At 42.0% G+C, this 22,560-nt stretch overlaps 1 protein-coding gene across 15 annotated transcripts in view; it reads right to left on the bottom strand.

The window, feature by feature from the left end:
- NHS (NHS actin remodeling regulator) overlaps nt 1–22,560 on the bottom strand; it is a 501,937-nt gene that overhangs the window by 470,010 nt on the left and 9,367 nt on the right. For 11 of the 15 annotated variants that reach the window (XM_044937048.2, XM_044937031.2, XM_044937050.2 and 8 more), the window contains exons 2-3: nt 21,516–21,583; nt 20,935–21,042 (exon numbers count right to left, since the gene is read on the bottom strand). The exons of the other annotated variants lie outside the window; for them this stretch is intronic. The gene's annotated coding sequence lies outside the window, so the exon portion shown is untranslated. The remainder of the gene's footprint in view (nt 1–20,934; nt 21,043–21,515; nt 21,584–22,560) is intronic. 15 annotated transcript variants of the gene reach the window in all.

Raw genomic sequence — 22,560 nt, 5'->3', positions numbered from 1 at the left:
TCCTCTAACTTCAGAATTACCCAAATCAGCAATTCTCTTTTAAAATTTTCTTATGAGCTTTCAGTTCAGTTCAATCAGTTCAGTTCAGTCACTCAGTCATGTCTGACTCTTTGCGACCCCATGGACCTTAGCACGCCAGGCCTCCCTGTCCATCACCAACTCCTGGAGTTTATTCAAACTCATGTCCATTGAGTCAGTGATGCCATCCAAGCATCTAATCCTCTGTCGTCCCCTTCTCCTCCTGCCTTCAATCTTTCCCAGCATCAGGGACTTTTCAAATGAGTCAGCTCTTCGTATCAGGTGGCCAAAGTATCGGAGTTTCAGCTTCAGCATCAGTCCTTCCAATGAATATTCAGAACTTATTTCCTTTAGCATGGACTGGTTGGATCTCCTTGCAGTCCAAGGGACTCTCAAGAGTCTTCTCCAACACCACAGTTCAAAAACATCAATTCTTCAGCGCTCAGCTTTCTTCACAGTCCAACTCTCACATCCATACATGACTACTGGAAAAACCATAGCCTTGACTAGACAGACATTTGTTGGCAAAGTAATGTCTCTGCTTTTTAATATGCTCTCTAGGTTGGTCATAACTTTTCTTCCCAGGAGCAAGTGTCTTTTAATTTCATGGCTGTAGTCACCATCTGGCAGTGATTTTGGAGCCCCAAAAAATAAAGTCAGCCACTGTTTCCATTGTTTCTCTATCTATTTGCCATGAAGTGATAGGACCAGATGCCATAATATTTGTTTTCTGAATGTTGAGCTTTGAGCCAACTTTTTCACTCTCCTCTTTCACTTTCATCAAGAGGCTCTTTAATTCTTCTTCACTTTCTGCCATAAGGGTGGTGTCATCTGCATATCTGAGGTTATTGATATTTCTCCCGGAAATCTTGATTCCAGCTTGTGTTTCTTTATACTAGGGTGCAAAGATGAGTTGGGATGGAGGGTGGGCAGAGATGAGAGAGAAGCAACAAATAAATTGATCAGTTAAGTCACCAATACCTTAGTGTGACTATTTTGCTGGGAGAAATATCAATAACCTCAGATATGCAGATGACACCACCCTTATGGCAGAAAGTGAAGAGGAACTAAAAAGCCTCTTGATGAAAGTGAAAGAGGAGAATGAAAAAGTTGGCTTAAAGCTCAACATTCAGAAAATGAAGATCATGGCATCTGGTCCCATCACTTCACGGCAAAAAGATGGGGAAACAGTGGAAACAGTGTCAGACTTTATTTTTCTGGGCTCCAAAATCACTGCAGATGGTGAGTGCAGCCATGAAATTAAAAGACGCTTACTCCTTGGAAGGAAAGTTATGACCAACCTAGATAGCATATTCAAAAGCAGAGACATTACTTTGCCAACAAAGGTTCATCTAGTCAAGGCTATGGTTTTTCCAGTAGTCATGTATGGATGTGAGAGTTGGACTGTGAAGAAAGCTGAGCGCTGAAGAATTGATGTTTTTGAACTGTGGTGTTGGAGAAGACTCTTGAGAGTCCCTTGGACTGCAAGGAGATCCAACCAGTCCATTCTAAAGGAGATCAGTCCTGGGTGTTCATTGGAAGGGCTGATGCTAAAGGTGAAACTCCAATACTCTGGGTACCTGATGTGAATAACTGACTCATTGGAAAAGACCCTGATGCTGGGAGGGAGCAGGAGGAGAAGGGGACGACAGAGGATGAGATCATTGGATGGCATCACTGACTCGATGGACATGAGTTTGAGTAAGCTCTGGGAGTTGGTGATGGACAGGGAGGCCTGGCGTGCTGTGATTCATGGGGTCACAAAGAGTCAGATACAACTCAGTGACTGAACTGAACTCAACTGAATATACAATTCACTATACTAGGGTGCAAAGATGAGTTGGGATGGAGGGTGGGCAGAGATGAGAGAGAAGCAACAAACAAATTGATCAATTAAGTCACCAATACCTTAGTGTGACTATTTTGCCAGTGGTTTTCCTTCCTTTGAGAATTAGGCTCAATGAGAACCTTGGGTATCTGAAGAGAGACCATAAAGAAGAAAGAGAAATAGAAAATGGAAGTTAGAGAGAGTAGAGAAGCTGCTAGAAACTATTATGTTCCCTTAAGTTATCATTTCTCCCTCTCTCACACATTTTAATAATTTCTCCTCAGGACTTATCCTGCAATCTATACATAGATTTAATGAGGTAGTGTATTTCTTCTTTTTTCTTAAGTTGTTAAATTGACCTTGATATTAAACAATACTTATAATCCATGGCATGTAATACTTAGAGATCAGTAGTATTTTAATTGAAATTTTAATGGAGATAATTATAGATTTACATGAAGTCATAAGAGATAATACAAAGATATCCTGTGAACACTTTATCCAGTTTCCGCCAATGGTAACACTATATAAAGCTATAGTATAATATCACAACCAGGACATTAACATTGATACAATCCACAAATCTTAATTGGATTCCCCCAGTTTACTAGTACTTCTGTGTGTCTGCTTAATTCTATGCAACTTAATCACATTTGTAGGTTCATGAATTCACCACCACCGTCAAGATACCACAATATACAAACAGCTCATACAACTCAATATCAAACAAACAACCCAATAAAAATGGGAGAGAAGACCTAAATAGCCATTTCTCCAAAGAAGACACACCATATGGCCAACAGATACAAGAGATGATGCTCAACATCACTAATCATTAGAGAAATCCAAATCAAAACTACAATGAGGTACCACCTCACACCAGTCAGAATGGCCGTAATCAAAAACTCCACAAGCAATGAATGCTGGAGAGGGCGTGGAGAAAAGAGATCCCTCCTACACTGCTGGTACATGCAGTATGGATAACAGTATGAAGGTTCCTTAAAAACTAAAAATAGAATTACTATATGATCCAGCAATTCCATGCCTAGGCATATATCCAGAAGAGATTAAAACACTAATTCGAAAAGAAACATGCACCTCAATGTTCATTCCAGAACTATTTACAATAGCCAAGACGTGGAAGCAATCTAAATGTCCATCAACAGATGAATGGATAAAGAAAATGTGGTACATATATACAATGAAATATTAGTCATAAAAAAGAATGAATTAATGGCACTTGCAGCAACATGGATAGACCTAGAGATGATCATACTAAGTGAAGTAAGTCAGACAGAGAAAGACAAGTATTATACAATATCACTTATACGTGAACTCTAAAAAATAATGCAAATGAACTTATTTACAAAACAGAAACAGACTCTCATAGAGAATAAACTTATAGTTACCAAAGGGGAAGGGAGGGAGGGATAAATTAGGAACATGAAATTAACAAATACATACTACTATATATAAAATAAACAACAAAGATTTGCTGTATAGCACAGGGAACTATATTCAGTATCTTGTAATAATCTATAATGGAGAAGAATCTGAAAAAGAATATGTATATATGTATGTGTGTGTATATATATGTATTTATATATATATAACTGAATCACTTTGTTGAACACCTGAAACTAAGATAATATTATAAAACAACTATACTTCAATAAAAAAAAGGACCACAAAATTCCTTCCTGATACCCTTTTATAACCACACTCACATCTCTCTCACCTCCCAACCCCATCCTGAACCCCTGGCAGCTGCTAATCTGTTCTCCATTTCTAAAATGTTGTCATTTCCACAATGCTATATAAATGGAGTCATACATTATATAATCTTTTATGGTTTTTCTCTCTTGGCACAATCCTCTGCAGATTTCTCCAAGTTCTGAGTGTATCAGTAGTTTCTTCCTCTCCAGTGCTGTGTGGTTTTCCATGGGATGGACATAGCATGGTTTGTTTAACCATTCACCTGGTGAAGGACATCTGAACTGTTTCCAGTATGGGGCTGTTAGATTAGTAATATTTATTGAGCACCTACTACATATGTTGTAACTCACTGGAAAAGACCCTGATGCTGGGAATGACTAAAGGCGGGAGGAGAAGGGGACAACAGAGGAAGAGATGGTTGGATGGCATCACTGACTCAATGCACATGAGTTTGGGTAAGCTCTGGGAGTTCGTGATGGACAGGGAAGCCTGGCGTACTATAGTGCATGGGGTCGCAAAGAGTCAGACACGACTGAGCGACTGAACTGAACTACGTATGTTAGGTACTTTCATATGTGTTGTCCCAACTAACTTTTACTCCCCCAAAACCTTGTGAAATAAATATTGGTATCTACCTTTATAATATATATTAAGAAACTGAGGCTCCATGATGCCAATTAAGATGCCAAGTGACATCATCAGAATTCATAATCAGGTCTATAAGTGCCAAGCACATGAGTGCTATTTGCCAGTTGATTTGATGGCTCTTCCCTTGGGCTAGCTTGGGTATCAGGGCTGGGGCTAGCCATAATGAGCTCAGAGTGAGAGCACTTAGGGCTATTTATGCAGCCTCAGGTTTCTTCATTATTTTCCCACCATAAATCAGGATGGGCCTGGGGAACTGGGCAGTGAAATGCCTGGTATCTCACCTGCTCAGTGAATTTCTGTTTTAGAGCAGCCTGTCTGTGCTCAGAGTGTCATCAACAAACCAAATAGCAAGATGAAGGTGAGATTTGGTTTCCCCCATCTTGATCAAGAATCAACTGTTTATTGTGCTCTTTTCCCACTTTCTCTGCCAATTGACAAAGGTATCAGGGGAGTGGTAGTTAAGCTGACACACTGTCATTCTGAAAACAAATGACTGGAAATGCCACGCCAGCTCAGATAGTTCCAGAAAAAGCCTCAGAGCAGTCCATCTGCCCAGGGGAAGGACACACTGCGCCTGTCAAAACTCAAGCAAGTCTCCTGGAGGCATGAATATGCCTGTCAATAATAAGTCAGCTCTCTGATGGAACAGCCTTTGGGAAAAAAGGCTTTTGGACTTCAATACTGGGGCAGTTCCTCAATCCTCTCTCCTATGTAAAGTGCTTCTCCCATCAGCCCATCACATGCAATTGCCATGCCCACTACATACCCCTAAAAACAACCAGAAGTTCTGAAATTACGGGAACAATTCCAATCAGAAATTGCGACAACAGTCAGGGGTATGTGTACGTTTAAAGGGGGGATGTGAAAAACACAGGAAGAGACGACCAGACATTCACCAGAATGGTTAAAACTAAAAACAATGGCAATACCAAGTGCTGGCAAGGGGTAGGCAACCAGGAGCTCTCAAACACTGCTGACAGGAACACAAAACAGGACGACTGCTTTGAAAAACTGTTTGGCAATGTCTACCAAAGGCTTCCCTTGTGGCTCAGCTGGTAAAGAATCCACTTGCAATGTGGGAGACCTGGGTTCAGTTCCTGGGTTGGGAAGATCCCCTGGAGAAGGGAAAGGCTACCCACTCCAGTATTCTGGCCTTGAGAATTCCATGGACTGTATAGTCCATGGGGTCACAAAGAGTCGGACATGACTGAGTGATTTTAGCTTTCACTAAAACTACAATCGGAGAAGGCAATGGCACCCCACTCCAGTACTCTTGCCTGGAGAATCCCATGGACAGAGGAGCCTGGTGGGCTGCAGTCTATGGGGTCGCTAAGAGTCGGACATGACTGAGTGACTTCACTTTCACTTTTCACTTTTTATGCATTGGAGAAGGAAATGGCAACCCACTCCAGTGTTCTTGCCTGGAGAATCCCATGAACGGGATAGCCTGGTGGGCTGCCATCTATGGGGTCGCACAGAGTCGGACACGACTGAAACAACTTAGCAGCAAAACTACAATATGCATCTCTTAGAACCTAGCAATTGACTCCTAGGCATAAATTCAAGTGAAATGAATGCTCATGTCCACCAAAAGAGATGTACGAGAATGTTCACAGCAGACTTATTCATGATAACCAGATGTCCAGCAATGGGACAATGAATAAATAAGTATTGAATATTTGTGCAATAGAAAACTAAAGTGGAGAAGGCAATGGCACTCCACTCCAGTACTCTTGCCTGGAAAATCCCTTGGATGGAGAAGCCTGGTAGGCTGCAGTCCATGGGGTCGCTAAGAGTCGGGCATGACTGAGCGACTTCACTTTCACTTTTCACTTTCATGCATTGGAGAAGGAAATGGCAACCCACTCCAGTGTTCTTGCCTGGAGAATCCCAGGGACAGAGGAGCCTGGTGGGCTGCCATCTATGGGGTCTCTCAGAGTCGGACATGACTGAAGCAACTTAGCAGCAGCAGCAGCACAAAACTAAAGAGCAGAAAACAATTACTGATATTTACAACCTGGATGAACTTTACAGAGGCTGAACTCAAGACTACATACTGTGTGATACCATTTACATGAAGTTCAAAATTCACTATGGCAACAGAAGTCAGAAATATGGTTACTTCCAGAGAGAATAGGAGACGGTAACTGACTGAAAAGGAGCATGAGAAGCCATCTAGGGTGCTTCATCCTGATCTAGGGGGTGGTTGCTTGAGTATATACTTTGGTAAAAATTCATCAAGCAAAAGACAAGATTTGTACACCTTATTACCTTTCACTATGTAAACAATATTGCCAAAATTTTAGAAGTTAAAAAATGCAAGGGAGAGTTGCCCCCCATTCACTTCAGGGGAAACTGGACCAGGCTGCCCTTCTTTCCTGCCTTCCTCCACCTCATCTTTGGATCTGGTGGACACCGGGATGTGTGACAGAGCCAGCTGACTGCTCCACCCAATGGATTATTTGGGGAAGCCAAATTGATACAATATTAGGCATAATTAGTGGGAGAGCAGATGAAAGATTGGCACAGCAGTTGGAGGCAGGATAAGCACTTCATGCTAAAATGCCTCCAGAGACTTTTCCTGTCTCCCATGAACAAAAGGGTGACTCACACTGAGGCGGAGATGGAGGAATTATTTGAGCATGGATGATTTCCGCTCCCTTGGAAACTTGAGTTGGGGACAGACACACACACACACATACACACACACACACCGAGGGATCTACTTCTGACAGGCACTGATTCCAGAAGGATTTAAATACTCAAAATGAGAGATAGTGATTTAAGAAAAATCAGCAGAGTGTGTCAACCCCACGCAATGTATGCATTTATTGTCTTTATTTATTTAACTGACATGCAGTAAAATTTACTCTTCATAGTACATCGTTGTGTAAGTTTGAACAAATGCATATGGTTGTTTAACCACCACTACTTTAATAGTACACAGAATGGTTCTCTCACACCAAAAATTCCCTTGAGGTGCCCCTTTGTAATCAACCCCTTGTTCCACTCAACACCAACAATGCTCATCCCTTCTCCAGCCCTATGGTCCCTAGTTTTACCTTTTCAGCAGCATCACATAATAGAATCATACACTATGGACTCCTTTGGGTTTGACTCCTTTCGCTCAGCATAAGGCCTCTGAAAATCAGCCATGTTGTTGTGTGGATCAATAGTTATTATGTTTTACTGCTAAATATTAGTCCTAGATATAGAAGGAACACAGTTTAACCACCCACTAAAGAGAGTCATACACGACTGAGTGACGGAACTGAACTGAACTCAACTGAACTGAAAGACATATGGGTTACTCTTAGTTTTGGGTAATTATGAAATAAAGCTGCTACAAACATTCACATATAGGTTTTTGGGTGAACACATGTTTTAGATTCTTAGGCAAACACCTAGAAGTGGGATTGCTGATAAGTGTAGGTTTGACTTGATAAGACACCAACAGCTTTCCAGAGTGCATGTACTGCTTTCTAACTTGCAATGAATGAGAGTTCCACTTGTTCTGCATCCTTGCCAACATTTAATATTTTCACTTTCAAAAAATGTCAGCCACTGTAACAAGTATGTAGCAGCACATTGCGGTTTTAAGTTGCATTTCCCTAATAACAAATGAAGGCAAGCATTTTTCCATGTGCTTATTTGCTGTCCATATATCTTCTTCAGAGGGCTTCCAACTAACCCTTTCACCTTACCTTCTTTGATAATGGGTCTGTTCAACTCGTTTGCCCATTTTTTAAATGAGATGTTGATTTGCAATAATGATGCATTTAGGGAATTCTTTCTATATTCTGGATATTAGGGCTTGGTCAGAAGTACGATTTGCAAATTTTTTCTCCCAGTCTATAGCTTGTCTTTTCATTCTCTTCAGTTCAGTTCAGTCGCTCAGTCATGTCCGACTCTTTGCAACCCCATGGACTACAGCACACCAGGCCTCCCTGTCCATCACCAACTCTCGGAGTTTACTCAAACTCATGTCCATTGAGTCAGTGATGCCATCCAACTATCTCATCCTCTGTCATCCCCTTCTCCTCCCGCCTTCAATCTTTCCCAGCATCAGGGTCTTTTCCAGTGAGTCAGTTCTTCGCATCAGCTGACCAAAGTATTGGACTTTCAACTTCAGCATCAGTCCTTCCAATGAATATTCAAGACTGATTTCCTTTAGGATGGACTGGTTGGATCTCCAACCAGTCCGTCCATTCTCTTAAGAGTATCTTTTAAAGAGCAGAAGTTTTAAATTTTGGTAATGTCTAATTTATCAATTTTTTTCTTTTATGGATCAACATTTTCATGTCATATCTAAGAACTTCTTGGGTCACAAAGCTTTCCTCTTATGTTTTCCTAGAAACATCTTAGCTTTATTTTTACATTTTTTAAATTGTATATATGATCCATTTTGAGTTAATTTTGGTATAAGTTCTGAAGTTAGATTGAGGTTCATCTTTTTACATATAGATGTCCAATTGTTCTAGTACTATTTATTGAAAAAATCTATCTTTTCTCTATTGACTTGCCTCTGCAACCTGGATGAAAATCAACTGACTATATTTGAGTTAGTTAATTTATAGACTGCTTTATTCCATTGTTCTATGTTTCTATCCTTTCACCAATACCACACTGTCTTAATTAATGCAGCTCTATAGTAAGTCTTGAAATTATAGAGCAAGTCCACTGACTTTGTTCTTTTTCAAAATTGCTTTGGTTAACCCAGTCCTTGTGCTCTTCCATGTAAATTTTAGAATCAGTTTAACAACATCTACCCCCAAAAATTTCCTGGGATTTTTATTAGAACTGCATTGAATCAATAGATCAGTTTATGGAGGATTGACATCTAAATCCCATCGAATTTCCCAATCCATGAACATGCTCTCTCTTCCCATTTATTTAGACCTCCTTTGACTCACTTTTTCAGTGCATTATAGCTTTCAGCATTCAGATCCTATGTGTACTTTGTTATACTTACACTTAAACATTTTATATTTTTGTTGCTGTTGTAAATAGCACTGGTTTTCAATTCTGAGTTCCAATTGTTTATTGTTAATACAAACAACTATTGTATATTTGCCTTGTATCCTGTGACCTTGCTAAACTTACTTATTAGCTCTAGGAGCTTTTTTGGTAGATTTTCTGGGACTTTCCTATATAGACAATGTTTTGTAAACAAAAACGAGTTTATTTTTTTCCTTTCCAATTTAGAGGCATTTTACATATGCATTTTAAGGCCAATCCTATGGCTGGCTAAAATATTTCCCTTCCAAAAGCCAAACTTTGCAGTTCTTAAGATGTTGCCTCTCTCATATACTCCACACTAATAACTGAAGCTGGGGACCACTAAAGTATAGTAGTCTGAATAGGCTAGGTTTTGCTGTAGTAACAAAGAGCCCTGATACCTCAACAACAACTATCTCTTTCAACAAAAAAGTGTACAATCTTGCTCATAGTATATATCCATTCTTGGTTGACAGGAGTACTATACCCTCCATGGCCTCTCAGGGGCCCAGGCAGATAGACCAGCCACTGTCTTAAATGTTACCTGTGACTATGCCAAAGCAAAGGAGAATTCCAGAAATTTTTTCACAGAAGATTCGTTGGTCAGTCCAGAAGTGTCACACGCATTCCACTCACAAAGCATTGACCAGAACAAGACACATGATGCCACTCCACCAGAAGCAGGCTAGAAAATGCTATTCTACCACATAACTGGAAGTGGAGAGTCAGAAGTATTTGGTGAAGAGCGCTAATGACTACTGAGGCATAAACGCACACACACAGATAACACATAAAAAGCATTCTAATGCAATACAGAAAGTGGTGTGCCCCTTTAGACAAGTATAGAGGAAGTGCACATGGAGTTAAGACAAGGTTTCTCTTGTGTGAGCTCCAGAGAGACTCCAGGTGAGGTTCCAGGCAACAGGACTCTTCAAAACTAAGCCTTGAAAGATGTTACAGATCAGATGTTCAATATGTTTACACTTCATGAAAGTGAAAGTCGCTCAGTCGTGTCCAAATTTTTGTGACCCCATGGACTGTTCAGCCCATGGAATTCCCCAGGGAAGAATACTGGAGTGGGTAGCCTACCCCTTCTTCAGGGGAACTTCCTGACCCAGGAATCGAATCAGGGTCTCCTGCATTGCAGGCAGATTCTTTACCAGCTGGGCCACCAGGGAAGCCTCCTTTGGATAAGTCACTTTAACGTCTCTGTGCCTCAGTTTCCTCATCCATAAAAGGAGGCAACTAACAGTGCCTGATTCATAGGGCGTTGAGAGGATTAAATGAGGTCCTATTTGTAAAACTCTAGAGTACTGTCTGGTACATAAGCAGTATAAATGGTAACTGTGTTCATGTGCACACAAACACACACACACGTCTTTCACCAATTTTAAATCCATGAGATTTTTTAATGTAGACACTAGAGAACTAATTACCTATTTTTTCTTATCTGTAGTGAAATTTACCCCTGGTTCCAGTGAGCAAGGGTTGCAAACTGACAAAGTCCCACATTCCCTGCCCCCACTGACCAGGGAGCACTGAGCAGGGCTCTTCCTCCCACTCAAAACCAGCAACTCAGACCAGACTGCTCAGCTCTAAGTCAGTATTTTCCCTTCCCTGTCCAGAGCTAGACCACCTCAGGCTTCTCTAGATTTTTCTCTCTGACTGCAGAGACCTAATCTCTGTCTAGAAAAGTCCTTCCACCAAGCTGTGTGGAAATAAACCTTCCTTTATCACCTGCCTGGGGCTACTGTGGGTGCCATGCAGGAGCAGAGCCCCGCAGGACAGCAAGAGAGCTGGCCCAAGACACTCTTTCAGGAAAAGGACACAGCCGGCACTTAGAGACCGCCACATCTCCCTGAAGATGAGCAACTAAGGAACTATTTCTAGTGTAAACAGGAAAATAATAAATCTCATAAGTAGAATGGCAATGAAAATTTTCATGGTTTAGCTCATTTGTGCAAGTAAAGCTCTTTCGGGTGTATTCCTATGTTTGACTCTCAGAACAACTCAGTCAGGATTGCAGTCACTCTCGCTTCACAAACAATGAAACACAGACTCAGAAAGGTGAAGAGATTCGCCCATGACATGGCAGCTGGTAAGTAACAGAGGAGAAGCTTGAACTCAGAGATCCTTCTCACAGTTACCTCTAACACCCTGTTTTCCAAGATATGGAAGGCACACTGCCAGCAGCGTGCCAAATGATTTCATGCTTGATATACTGATTAGCAGAATGTAAATCCGGAACAAACTCGAGCTTTGAAGCTTCCCTTTTCAATCCATTTTATTTGTTTAAAACAGTAGGCAATTTCAAGAAAACCTTAAGCAATCAACAGTACCGATGGCACACAGACGTGGCAAAAATTGTGAAGATGATCCTGAAAGGGCTGCAGGCTGGAAACCCTGCTGTAAGGTGAGTAGTGAGAACAATGACTTCAGAAGCAGTGTGCTAGGCCTGGCTCTGACACTAAAGAGCTCTGCGACCTTGCGCTAGCCATGACCTCTCTGAGTGTCGGGCCCCATCCTGCATAGAATGAGAGGGTTGCTGCAGTCATTTCTGGAGCCTCTCCAGCAGGAGTCCTCTAGGTAGAAGCTGGGTGTTACATCCAGAAATGTGCTGGGCTGGCCATCTTTGGCCCCCCTTCTTCTGTAGTCCTTTTTTGTTGCCTGAAATAAAGCTGACAAGAGACAGCCGGACCCAGGGCCACTCCTCCATGGGAGCCACTCAGAAACTTCCAAAGAGGGCCCGGGTGGCAGGCTGAACTCTCAAGCCTCCTCCCCCTCATCAGCTGTGCACCTTGGGCCCTGCAGCCAGCCTAGGAGGAGACCATGACAGAAGCGGGAGGGGGAAGGAAGAGCTTTCCACAGAGCCATCCTCCAACAAGAAAGGAGCAAAAGTGAAGCCTTGAAGGACTCCAGCTGGGAGGGGATTGAGGGCAGCAAGAGGAATGGAATTCATAACAGGCCCACTCTGAATGGGACCAGGGTCAATGGGAAAGTTTCTTGAAGATTCCCATTTGAAGGCTCTTAAAGGTACTTGTGGGTGGGTGGATGGCAGCTCTCCTACCATGGAACCAGATCAGCAGCCACAACAAGAAGGTACCGGGGTGGGGGGCGGTCACCATCAGCTCATGAAATTATGAGGAAACCCAGGGCCACCCTGACCTGCCCTGTGACCTTGGGCAAGAGCTGTGTCTCTCTGTGCCTCAGTGTCCCCGTCTGTGACATAGACATAATATGGTGAGGATTAAGTAAAATAATACATGTAAAGCCTAGCACATGGTCAGAATGAATATTACTATTTATGTTTACCACTGAAAACCTGAGATGGGGGCAGCCCAGATGGTGTTCCCAGCTTGGATTTAGATAAACATGGGCTGACATCATGGCTTAGCCACTACTTTGTGGTAGAACTTTAGACTGCAATTTCTACTGATAAAATGGTGATACTAACAGTACCCCCTTCAAGAGAGGCCAGTTGTCAAAATTCAACTGTGTGATCTCACAAAGCACTCGAAAGAATGTCTGCATGTTTGAATTACTCAGTAAATTATGGTTGTGATAGACATGGAGCCATGCACCCGAAATCCTCTCTCAAAGACAACTTCATGGCCCCAACTATGAGGAATACAGCCAGCAGGCTGGGCACTGTCATTGCCTTCGGGGCCTGGGTGTCCCTAGGAAGTTCTCTGAAGGCAGAACCTTCTGCTTCTTGGTGTCCACAGGATGCGCAGCACAGCAGGTATACAAGGTCAGCTCTAAATACTTGCAGATGGGCTGATTCATTCAATGACTTACTTCTGAAACTTGGGGTGTACTTCAGTGGCGCCAGCTGTTTTTTGGCCATGCTGAATAGCCTGCGGGATCTTAGTTCCCACAGCAGGGATTGAACCCAGGCCCTCAGCAGTGCAAGTGTGGAGTCCCAACCACTGGACTTACCGGCCAGTCCCCAGTGGCATCTACTTTTAAATCTTCCAGGTGAGAGGAAAGGAAACTCCATGGAGCCTAATTCCAAGTCCTCAGCAGGGATGAGGCTGCCCTTGCTTGCCAACTCAGCAGGTTTCTTTTCTTCATTTTCTGATATGGCTACCGAGCAGGGCCTTGGAGAATGCAACTGAGTTCTCATCAAAATCCCTCCCCTCCTCCCCAAGCCTGGCTGCCAGAGAGGACACTCGCTACTCTGACCTCGTTTCCCAGCAAGGCTGCCTGTGAAAGTGCAATCTTGGCAGAGGTGCCCTTTCAAGAAGATTTTTATCTTACAGAACTTGACAGATTTTCGGCTTCACTCTTTCATTTGAAATTTCTCACATTACCCCCTCTCTTCTTGCCATTCCGGCTTGGGTAATTTTTCTCTAAAGTGCCAGTTTCTCAGTTGGTGGTTGCATTCCGGAGAGGGTTAATGTGAAAGGCAGAATGGCCACATCTTGAATAACTTAAACCAAAGGGAGGACTGAATATGAGACTGACCAGTAGCTAGCACAGTCCTGGGCTTTTGAGCAGTACTTTCCAAACACTGTGGGGCAGGGTCAGCCCCAGTTACAGTGAATTGCAATCTGGCAGTGGTGGGGTGGAGGCAGTTGGTCACATGGAATAAAGGCCGACATACTTGGCAGCTCCCTTGATCAAGAGGTGGTCCCTTCCTGCACCCCTTGAATCTGGGCTAGACTTGTGACTTGTTTCATCAATGGAATGCAGTAGAAGTTAACACTGTGTTGATGCCTGGCTGAGACTTGGAGAAGCCTTGAAACTCCCACTCTCAAGCTCCTGGAACACTCCAACCATCACATGCACAAGCCTGTGCTAATCTGCTGGAGGACAAGAGAGCACTTGGAGACAAAGGCCCAGTGCCCTCCTTCCCACTGAAGGCTCTTATAAACCAGCCAGGCCTTGCTGACCCAGAAGCTGACAGTGGAAGCATGGGAGGCCTGGCCTAGATCAAACAAGTCTGGCCCAAGCAGAAGAATGATCCAGCTGAGCTTAGACCAGATTGGCAGCCTAGTAAGTTTTGAGCAATTATATAAGTGATGATTTATATCACTGAGTTTTGGGGTAGATTGTTTCATAACAAAATAGCTAAAGTGGGGGGACAGAAAGCCAGGAAGCAAAAAAATTTTTAGAAGACCAAGATAATACAAATTGTGACATGAAGAATTAAGGAAGCAAACAGGGTCATGTAATGGAGGACTATGTGTGACAAATTTGGGAAGTGCAGTCAAGGGAAGACATTTCTAAAGAGGTGACATTTTTCCTGAGACCCAAATGACAGGACAGAGCAAGCAAGGTGAAGACTTAAGGGCACAAAAGGAAACAAATGGGAACTAATCAAAATTACAAGATTTTGCACAGCAAAGGAAACCATAAACAAAATGAAAAGACAATCTACAGGATGGGAGAAAATATCTGCAAATGATGCAACTGGCAAGGGCTTAATTTCCAAAATACACAAACAGCTCATACCACTCAACGAAAAAATAAACAACCCTATCCAAAAATGGACAGGAGACCTAAATAGACATTCCTTCAAAGAAGACCTACAGATGACCAACAGGCACATGAAAAGATGCTCAGCATCACTAATTACTAGAGAAATGCAAATCGAAAGTACAATGAGGTGCCATTTCACACTATCAGAATGGCCATCATCAAAAAGTCTACAAATAACAAATGTTGGAGAGCATGTGGAGAAAAGGAAACACTCCTACACTGTGGGTGGGAATGTAAGTTGGTACAGCTGCTATGGAGAATGGTATGGATGTTCCCCAGAAAACTAAAAATAGAGTTACTATTTAATCCAGCAGTCCTACTCCTGGGTATATATCCAGACAAAACTGCAATTCAAAAACTTACATGCACTCATATATTCATAGCAGCACTATTTACAATAGCCAAGACATGGAAACAACCTAAATACCCATTGACAAATAACTGGAAAAAGAAGATGTGGTACACATAAACAATGAAATACTACTGCTAAGTCGCTTCAGTCGTGTCCGACTCTGTGCAACCCCACAGATGGCAGCCCACCAGGCTACCCCATCCCTGGGATTCTCCAGGCAAGAACACTGGAGTGGATTGCCATCTCCTTCTCCAATGCATCAAAGTGGAAAGTGAAAGTGAAGTCGCTCAGTCATGTCCGACCCTCAGCAATGCCATGGACTGCAGCCTTCCAGGCTCCTCCATCCATGGGATTTTCCAGGCAAGAGTACTGGAGTGGGGTGCCATTGTCTTCTCTGAATGAAATACTGCTCAGCCATAAAAAAGAATGAAATAGTGCCACTTGGATGCAACTAGAGAGTATCATACTAAGTAAAGTCAGAAAGAGAAAGACAAATATCATATGATATCACTTATATGGGGAATCTAAAATATAACACAAGTGAATTTATCTATGAAACCAAAACAGAATCATGGACACAAGAGACAGGTGGTTGCCAAGGGGGAAGAGGTTGGGAGAGGGATGGAATAGGAGGTTGGAGCTAGCAGATGTAAGCTTTTATGTGTAGAATGGATAAATAACAAGGTCCTACTATATAGCATGGAGAACTATATTCAATATCCTACAATAACTGGTACAGCCACTATGGAGAACAATATGAAGTTTCCTTAAGCTAAAAATAGAGCTACCATATGATCCAGCAGTCCCACCCCTGGGCATATATATGGAGAAAACCATAATTTGAACAGATGCATGCACCTCAACGTTCATTGCAGCACTGTTTACAATAGCTAAGACACAGAAGCAACCTAAAATAAACGTCCATCAACAGAGGAATGGATAAAGAAGATGTGGTATATATATATATATATATATATATATATATATAATGAAATATTACTCAGGCATAAAAAATAATGAAATAATGCCATTTGCAGCAACATGGGTGGACCCAGAGATTATCATACTTTGTAAAGTAAGTTAGACAGAGAAAGACAATATTATATGATCTTGCTTATACGTGGAATCTAAAGATACAAATGAATTTATCTATAAGACAGAAATAGAATTACAGATGTCAAAAACAAACTTATGGTTACCAGCAGGTAAAAGGGCAAGGGATAAATTGGAAGACTGGGACTGATACACACAAACTACATAAAACAGATAACTAATAAGGACCTACTATATGGCATAGGAAACTACTCAATACTCTGTAATGGCCAATATGGGGAAAAACTCTAAAAAGCAACATTGTAAATCAGCTATACTTCAATTAAAAATTTTTTAAAAATCTTGTGATAAATCATAATGGAAAAGAAAATATTATATATATATATATATACACACATATACACACACACACATACATTTATACATATATATACATACACACTTCCAGAGGTACAAGCTGAATTTAGAAAAGGCAGAAGAACCTAAGATCAAATTGTTAACATCCGTTGGATCATAGAAAAAGCAAAGGAATTCCAGAACAACATCTACTGCTTCATTGACTATACTAAAGCCTTTGACTGGGTGGATCATAAAAAACTGTGGAAAATTCTTAGAGATGGGAATACCAGACTACCTTACCCGTTTCCTGAGAAACCTGTATGCAGGTCAAGAAGCAACAGTTAGAACTGGACATGGAACAACAGACTGGTTCCAAGTTGGGAAAGAGTACATCAAGGCTGTATATTGTCACCCTGCTTATTTAACTTCTATGCAGAGTACATTGTGTGAAATGCTGGATTGGATAAATGACAAGCTGGAATCAAGACGGCCGGGAGAAATATCAACAACCCCAGATATGCAGATGATACCACTCTAATGGCAGAAAGCAAAGAGGAACTAAAAAGCCTCTTGATGAAGGTGAAAGAGGAGAGTGAAATAGCTGGCTTTGGCTTAAAACTCAACATTCAAAAAACTAAGAATACAGTATCTGGTCCCATCACTTCACGGCAAATAGATGGGGAAAAAGTGGGAACAGTGACAGACATTATTTTCTGGGATTCCAAAATCATGGATGGTGACTGCAGCCATGAAATTAAAAGGTGCTTGCTCCTTGGAAGAAAAGCTATGACAAACCTAGATCGCATATTAAAAAGCAGAGATGTCACTTTCCTGACAAAGTCTGTGTAGTCAAAGCTATGGTTTCTCCAGTAGTCATGTACAGATGTGAGTTGGACCATAAAGAAGGCTGAGTGCCAAAGAATTGATGCTTTGGAATTGTGCTGGAGAAGACTCTTGAGAGTCCCTTGGACAGCAAGGAGCTCAAACCAGTCAACCCTAAAGGAAATCAACCCTGAATATTCATTGGAAAGACTGATGCTGACGCTCCAATAGCTTGGCCAGCTGATGCAAAGAGCCGACTTACTGGAAAAGACCTTGATGCTGGGAAAGACTAAGGGAAGGAGGAGAAGGGGGTGACAAAGGATGAGATGGTTGGAGGGCATCATCAACTCCATGGACATGAGTTTGAGCAACCTCAGGGAGATAGTGAAGGACAGGGAAGTCTGGAGTGCTGCAGTCCATTTGGTCACAAAGAGTTGGACACAACTTAGTGACTGAGCAACAATAACAATGTATAACTGAATAACTGTGCTGCACAGTAGTAATTATCACTACATTATAAATCAACTATACTTCTATTTTTTTAATGTACAAAAATTAAAAAAAAAAAAGAGCTGAGGGCAGAGGAAGCTGCCAGCACAGCCTCGAAGGTGTGTTTTCAAGAAAGAGAACCAAGGCCAGTGTGCCTGAAGTCTGGAGAGAGAATGAAAACAGGGCCAGGGGGAGTCAAAGAAGTCGGCAAAGAACAGCAAAAAGCCATGGGAGGGTTTTAACAGAAGACAGATGCCATCTGAGTCCCATCTTTGAAAGGTCACCCCGGCCACAGTGTGGGTGTGGAGGATGGCTCATAAGGTGCCAAGAGTGGAAGGCTACTGCAAATTCCAGGTGAGCAAAGATGCTGGCTTAGACTAGGTAATTATCAGTGGCGGTCAGGGGAAGGAGTCAGATTCTGGAACTATTTTGAAGGGAAAGCATCCTTACAGCACATATGCTGGCTTGAAACCAAAGTTTGTTATTTGAGCCGTATGTCTAATAAAGTTTAGGTCATTGGTATTGCTTTTACTCTCCATATGCTTATCCCACAAATTTTATTCAGAAGTTTTTAATAAGTACTAAATTTACTTGCATTTTATACCAGTTCTTATTGTTAATTACTAATAGGTGCATGAGGTTTTCCCTATACTTAAAAGTGGATGAAACATAAATCCAACATCTAGTTGTATATATTAACAGAATGGAGTATTTGTTCATAATTCTTATATTCACAATTTGGTGAACAGAATTAAATTTTTTCTATTCAGAAATCATTTTGAACATTGTAAACCAGTATCCCCATTATCATCTCCCAAGATAAATGTTTGCTTATAAATCATTTCCTTAAAATGTTAGTTTTCTTAGAAATTAATTTGTAAACATATGTTTGACAATTATTGATAAACAGTACAGTTCGGTGATTAAAATCATGGACTCTGGAGCCAGTCTGCTGGGTCCAAATTCTAACTCTGCAATTTATTACTTAAGTGATCTTTGGCAAGTTTTAAAAAATAAGGTAATAACAGTATTTCCCAAATGGTGGTGTTGTGATTATTATTTAAATTATGTCACACACAGAACGTGCTTAGAATAGGCTCTGGTACACACTAGGGGACTTTAGGATGCCAATCACTGGGCAACATGTCTTTGCTGCTGTGACTATTTGAAAGGTGGAGAATTGCATTTCATTTAAAAGTTATCCCCCAGAAAATCACATTTCAGGTTTTTCCCTAATCCAGTATTCCCTTCCTAATTTTCTCTATGAATTCTGACTACATGTTGTCATCTCATGCCTGGTTCTCACTCTCACTATCCACTTGGCCAGCACCAGCCTTGAGTTCTCAACTGTGGATAGCATAGGTAAGGACAACCACATCAACAGCACACTGCATGATGGCTATGCCAGACATGGCATGGCTGTGGAAAAGTTGCCTCTTCAAAAGAGGTGGTCAGAAAGCTAGGCCTGAGGTTGTACTTAGAGAGCGACTGGGATTTAGGTCATCTTATAGACTTACTCAGTCAAATGTTTAGTGCCTGGGCTGGGAGGACCTGAGCAGCTGGGAATCCTCAGGCATCTCTATCTCTATGCAGTCTCTCCCTGTGGCTTCTCCAATATGATGGCCACAGGGTACCCAGATTTCTTATATGGTACCTGTGGCTTCTCCAATATGATGGCCACAGAGTACCCAGATTTCTTATATGGTAGCTCAGAATGCCAATAGTGCCTGGAGAGGGGAAGAGGGCAGAGGAAGCAGGGGGGAGAGAGAGAGAACCTGAGAAAGCACACATGTGCCAGGCAGATGCTGTGTTGCCTTTTATATGACCCAGCTTTGGAAGTCACAGGCTAGTCACAACTAATATTGTAGTCTACTAGTTGAGGCTGTCAGACAGGTCCACTGGATGTTCAAGGCGAAGCAACACAGACTCCACCTTTGGATGAGGGACTGAGAAGGTTCTGGGAAAACATGTGGGACTGGAACTATTATGGCCATTTGGGGAAAATATGCTCTGGCACAGATGACAAGAGCCAGTCAATTGAAGCATGACCTGTGCTGGCCCAGATGATATCCACCAGGAACAGAAAGTCACAAGTCCACCTGAGCTGGTTTAATTTGCAGCTTTACACAAATGGCCCTGCTTTCATCAGGTTAAGAGAAAGAGTGATTACAGGGGAAAGAGAAGGAATAAAGTTGTATTTATTGAGCACCTATTACGAGCACCTATTGGGGCTTCCCTGGTGGCTCACTGGTAAAGAATTTGCCTGCCAGTGCTGGAGACATGGGTTCGATCCCTGGGTTGGGAAGATCCCCTGGAGAAGAAAATGGCAACCCATTCCAATATTCTTCCCTGGGAAATCCCATGGACAGAGGAGCCTTATGGGCTCCCACGGGATCGCAAAGAGTCGGGCACGATTTGGCGAATGAGCATACACACACACATATTATGCCCTGGATGCTTCACACAAAGCTGACTGTGGATCAATAATGATTCTTCAGGAAGGCAATTTGCAGAAGATTCAGCAGGGCAGAGAACTGGGCTGGCTGGTGCAGCCAGCTGCCAGATCAGCTGGGGCTGGCCAACTGTCAGTTTGGGTACCTTGATTCTCCCCAACCTGCTGCTGCTGCTAACTCGCTTCAGTCATGTCCGACTCTGTGCGACCCCATAGATGGCAGCCCACCAAGCTCCCCCGTCCCTGGGATTCTCCAGGCAAGAACACTGGCGTGGGTTGCCATTTCCTTCTCCAATGCATGAAAGTGAAAAGTCAAAGTGAAATCACTCAGTCGTGTCCGACTCTTAGCGACCCCATGGACTACAGCCCACCTGGCTCCTCTGTCCATGGGATTTTCCAGGCAAGAGTACTAGAGTGGGGTGCCATTGCCTTCTCCACTCCCCACCCTGGTCTCTGGTTATATGATGGAAGCAAGTCCCATTGTGCAGACACTTTTGAAGTGTCTTCTTATGTCATGATTGCTATCATCTTCTGGCCCCAACTAAGTCACATGATCAGACAAGTTCTACAAATGTTGCAGGAGTGGGGACACAGGGAAGGGAAAAATTTGTGGTCATTTTCTGCAGCTTTACTGCAGCCTGAGAAGCCAAATTTTGTTCACCAGACCCACAATCATCTCTCACAGAAGTGGAACATGGTAAGAGAAGGGCCATGCTGAGACTCCTTATGCTTTACCTGAGGAGAGCCTGGGAGGACCAAGAATGTCTCCAGAACAGCTCGGCACACTACAGCAGCCCCATGTGGTCCACAGACATAAAGAGACATCCAGGGGTCACCTCTAGCCTGGAATGACAGCAGCATATTTTGACACAAAGAAAAATTATGAGTAAGAAAAGAGTGAGGGGGAAACAGAGCAGTAACAAGGACATGAAAGGTAGAGAAAGAGTGAATTTTGGTGTGTTACTGAGAGACAATATGGTTAAGAATGGTTCTGCAGCCAGACTACATGGATAACAATTAGGATGTGATAATGCATGTAAAACACTTGTTCCCAGCACATCAGCAAGGGTCAATGAATCACCATGGTCACCATCATCTATGCGGAGGTTTCAGAGGGGAAGTGATAGGACAGAGGATTTTGATGAAGTTTTGTAAAATTTCACTTGTCCCCAATTCCCTTTTGACATATCCTGGAGAAAGACAGAACAAAAGCCTGAAGTATTCATTTCTTTTGTGCCTTCCAGATTGTGTTTCTTCAAGTGGGATGTCAGCCAAGATTAGAGATGTAGAGCTGGGTTTCCACTGGGATTACTCACAGAAAACGATGTTCTCATTTCATCCTCACAGTCACTCTGTAAGGTAGGTGTTATTCTTCCTTTATAGCCTAGGAAACAGAAGCCCAGGGAGGTCAGCTGGATGGCTCTAGGTTACTTAGTAGGCGGCAGATCCAGAATTCAACACTAGATCTGTCAGAGTTCAAGTTCCATGCCCTTCCTTCCTTTCTTAAATGTAATAGTAGGCTTTTTTCCCTTTATTGCATTACTTTTATCTCAAAGACAATATGAGTTCACTGTAATCCAAAGATGTAGTATAAGTATTTTTACCCTAAGACCCTCTTCTCCTCAGTATCACCCATCATGACCATGGTCCCCGGCTGCCCCACCCCACTGTGCTGAAGTAATCAATGTTATCAACATGATGTGTTATCTTTCTCCACTCCTATAAACATATGGACGCATGTATAGAGGGCATTAACTGTTTTTACTAACTTTTACAAAACTTCAATTGTATGATAAATTAATCTGCAAATGGCTTCTCTTCATAATACAGCACAAAGCAATCTTGAGAAAGAAAAATGGAGTTGGAAGAGTCAGGCTCCATGACTTAAGACTATACTACAAAGCTGCAGTAATCAAAATCATATGGTACTGGCACAAAGACAGAAACATAGATCAATGGAACAGGTTAGAAAGCCCAGAGATACAACTACACACCTGTGGTCAACTAATATACAACAAAGGAGGCAAGTATATACACAGAGAAAAGACAGTCTCTTCAATAAGTGGTGCTGGAAAAACTGAACAGCTACATGCAAAAGAATAAATCAGAACATTAGCACCATATACAAAAAAAAATACTCAAAATAGGTTAAAGACCTAAATGCAAGGCTGGATGTTATAAAACTCTTAGAAAAAAACACAGACCACTCTTTGACATAAATCATAGCAAAATCTTTTTTGCTCCAACTCCTAGAATAATGAAAATTTTTTAAAATAAATAAATGGGACCTAATTAAACTTAAAAGATTTTACATAACAAAAGAAATCATAAATAAAATGAAAAAACAACATACAGAATGAG

The sequence above is a fragment of the Bubalus bubalis genome, chromosome X, assembly GCF_019923935.1.
Source record: "Bubalus bubalis isolate 160015118507 breed Murrah chromosome X, NDDB_SH_1, whole genome shotgun sequence".
NCBI classification, from domain to species: Eukaryota; Metazoa; Chordata; class Mammalia; order Artiodactyla; family Bovidae; genus Bubalus; species Bubalus bubalis.
The sequence above is the reverse complement of the archived record's forward strand: the minus strand, read 5'-3'. Positions and strand labels throughout refer to the sequence as shown.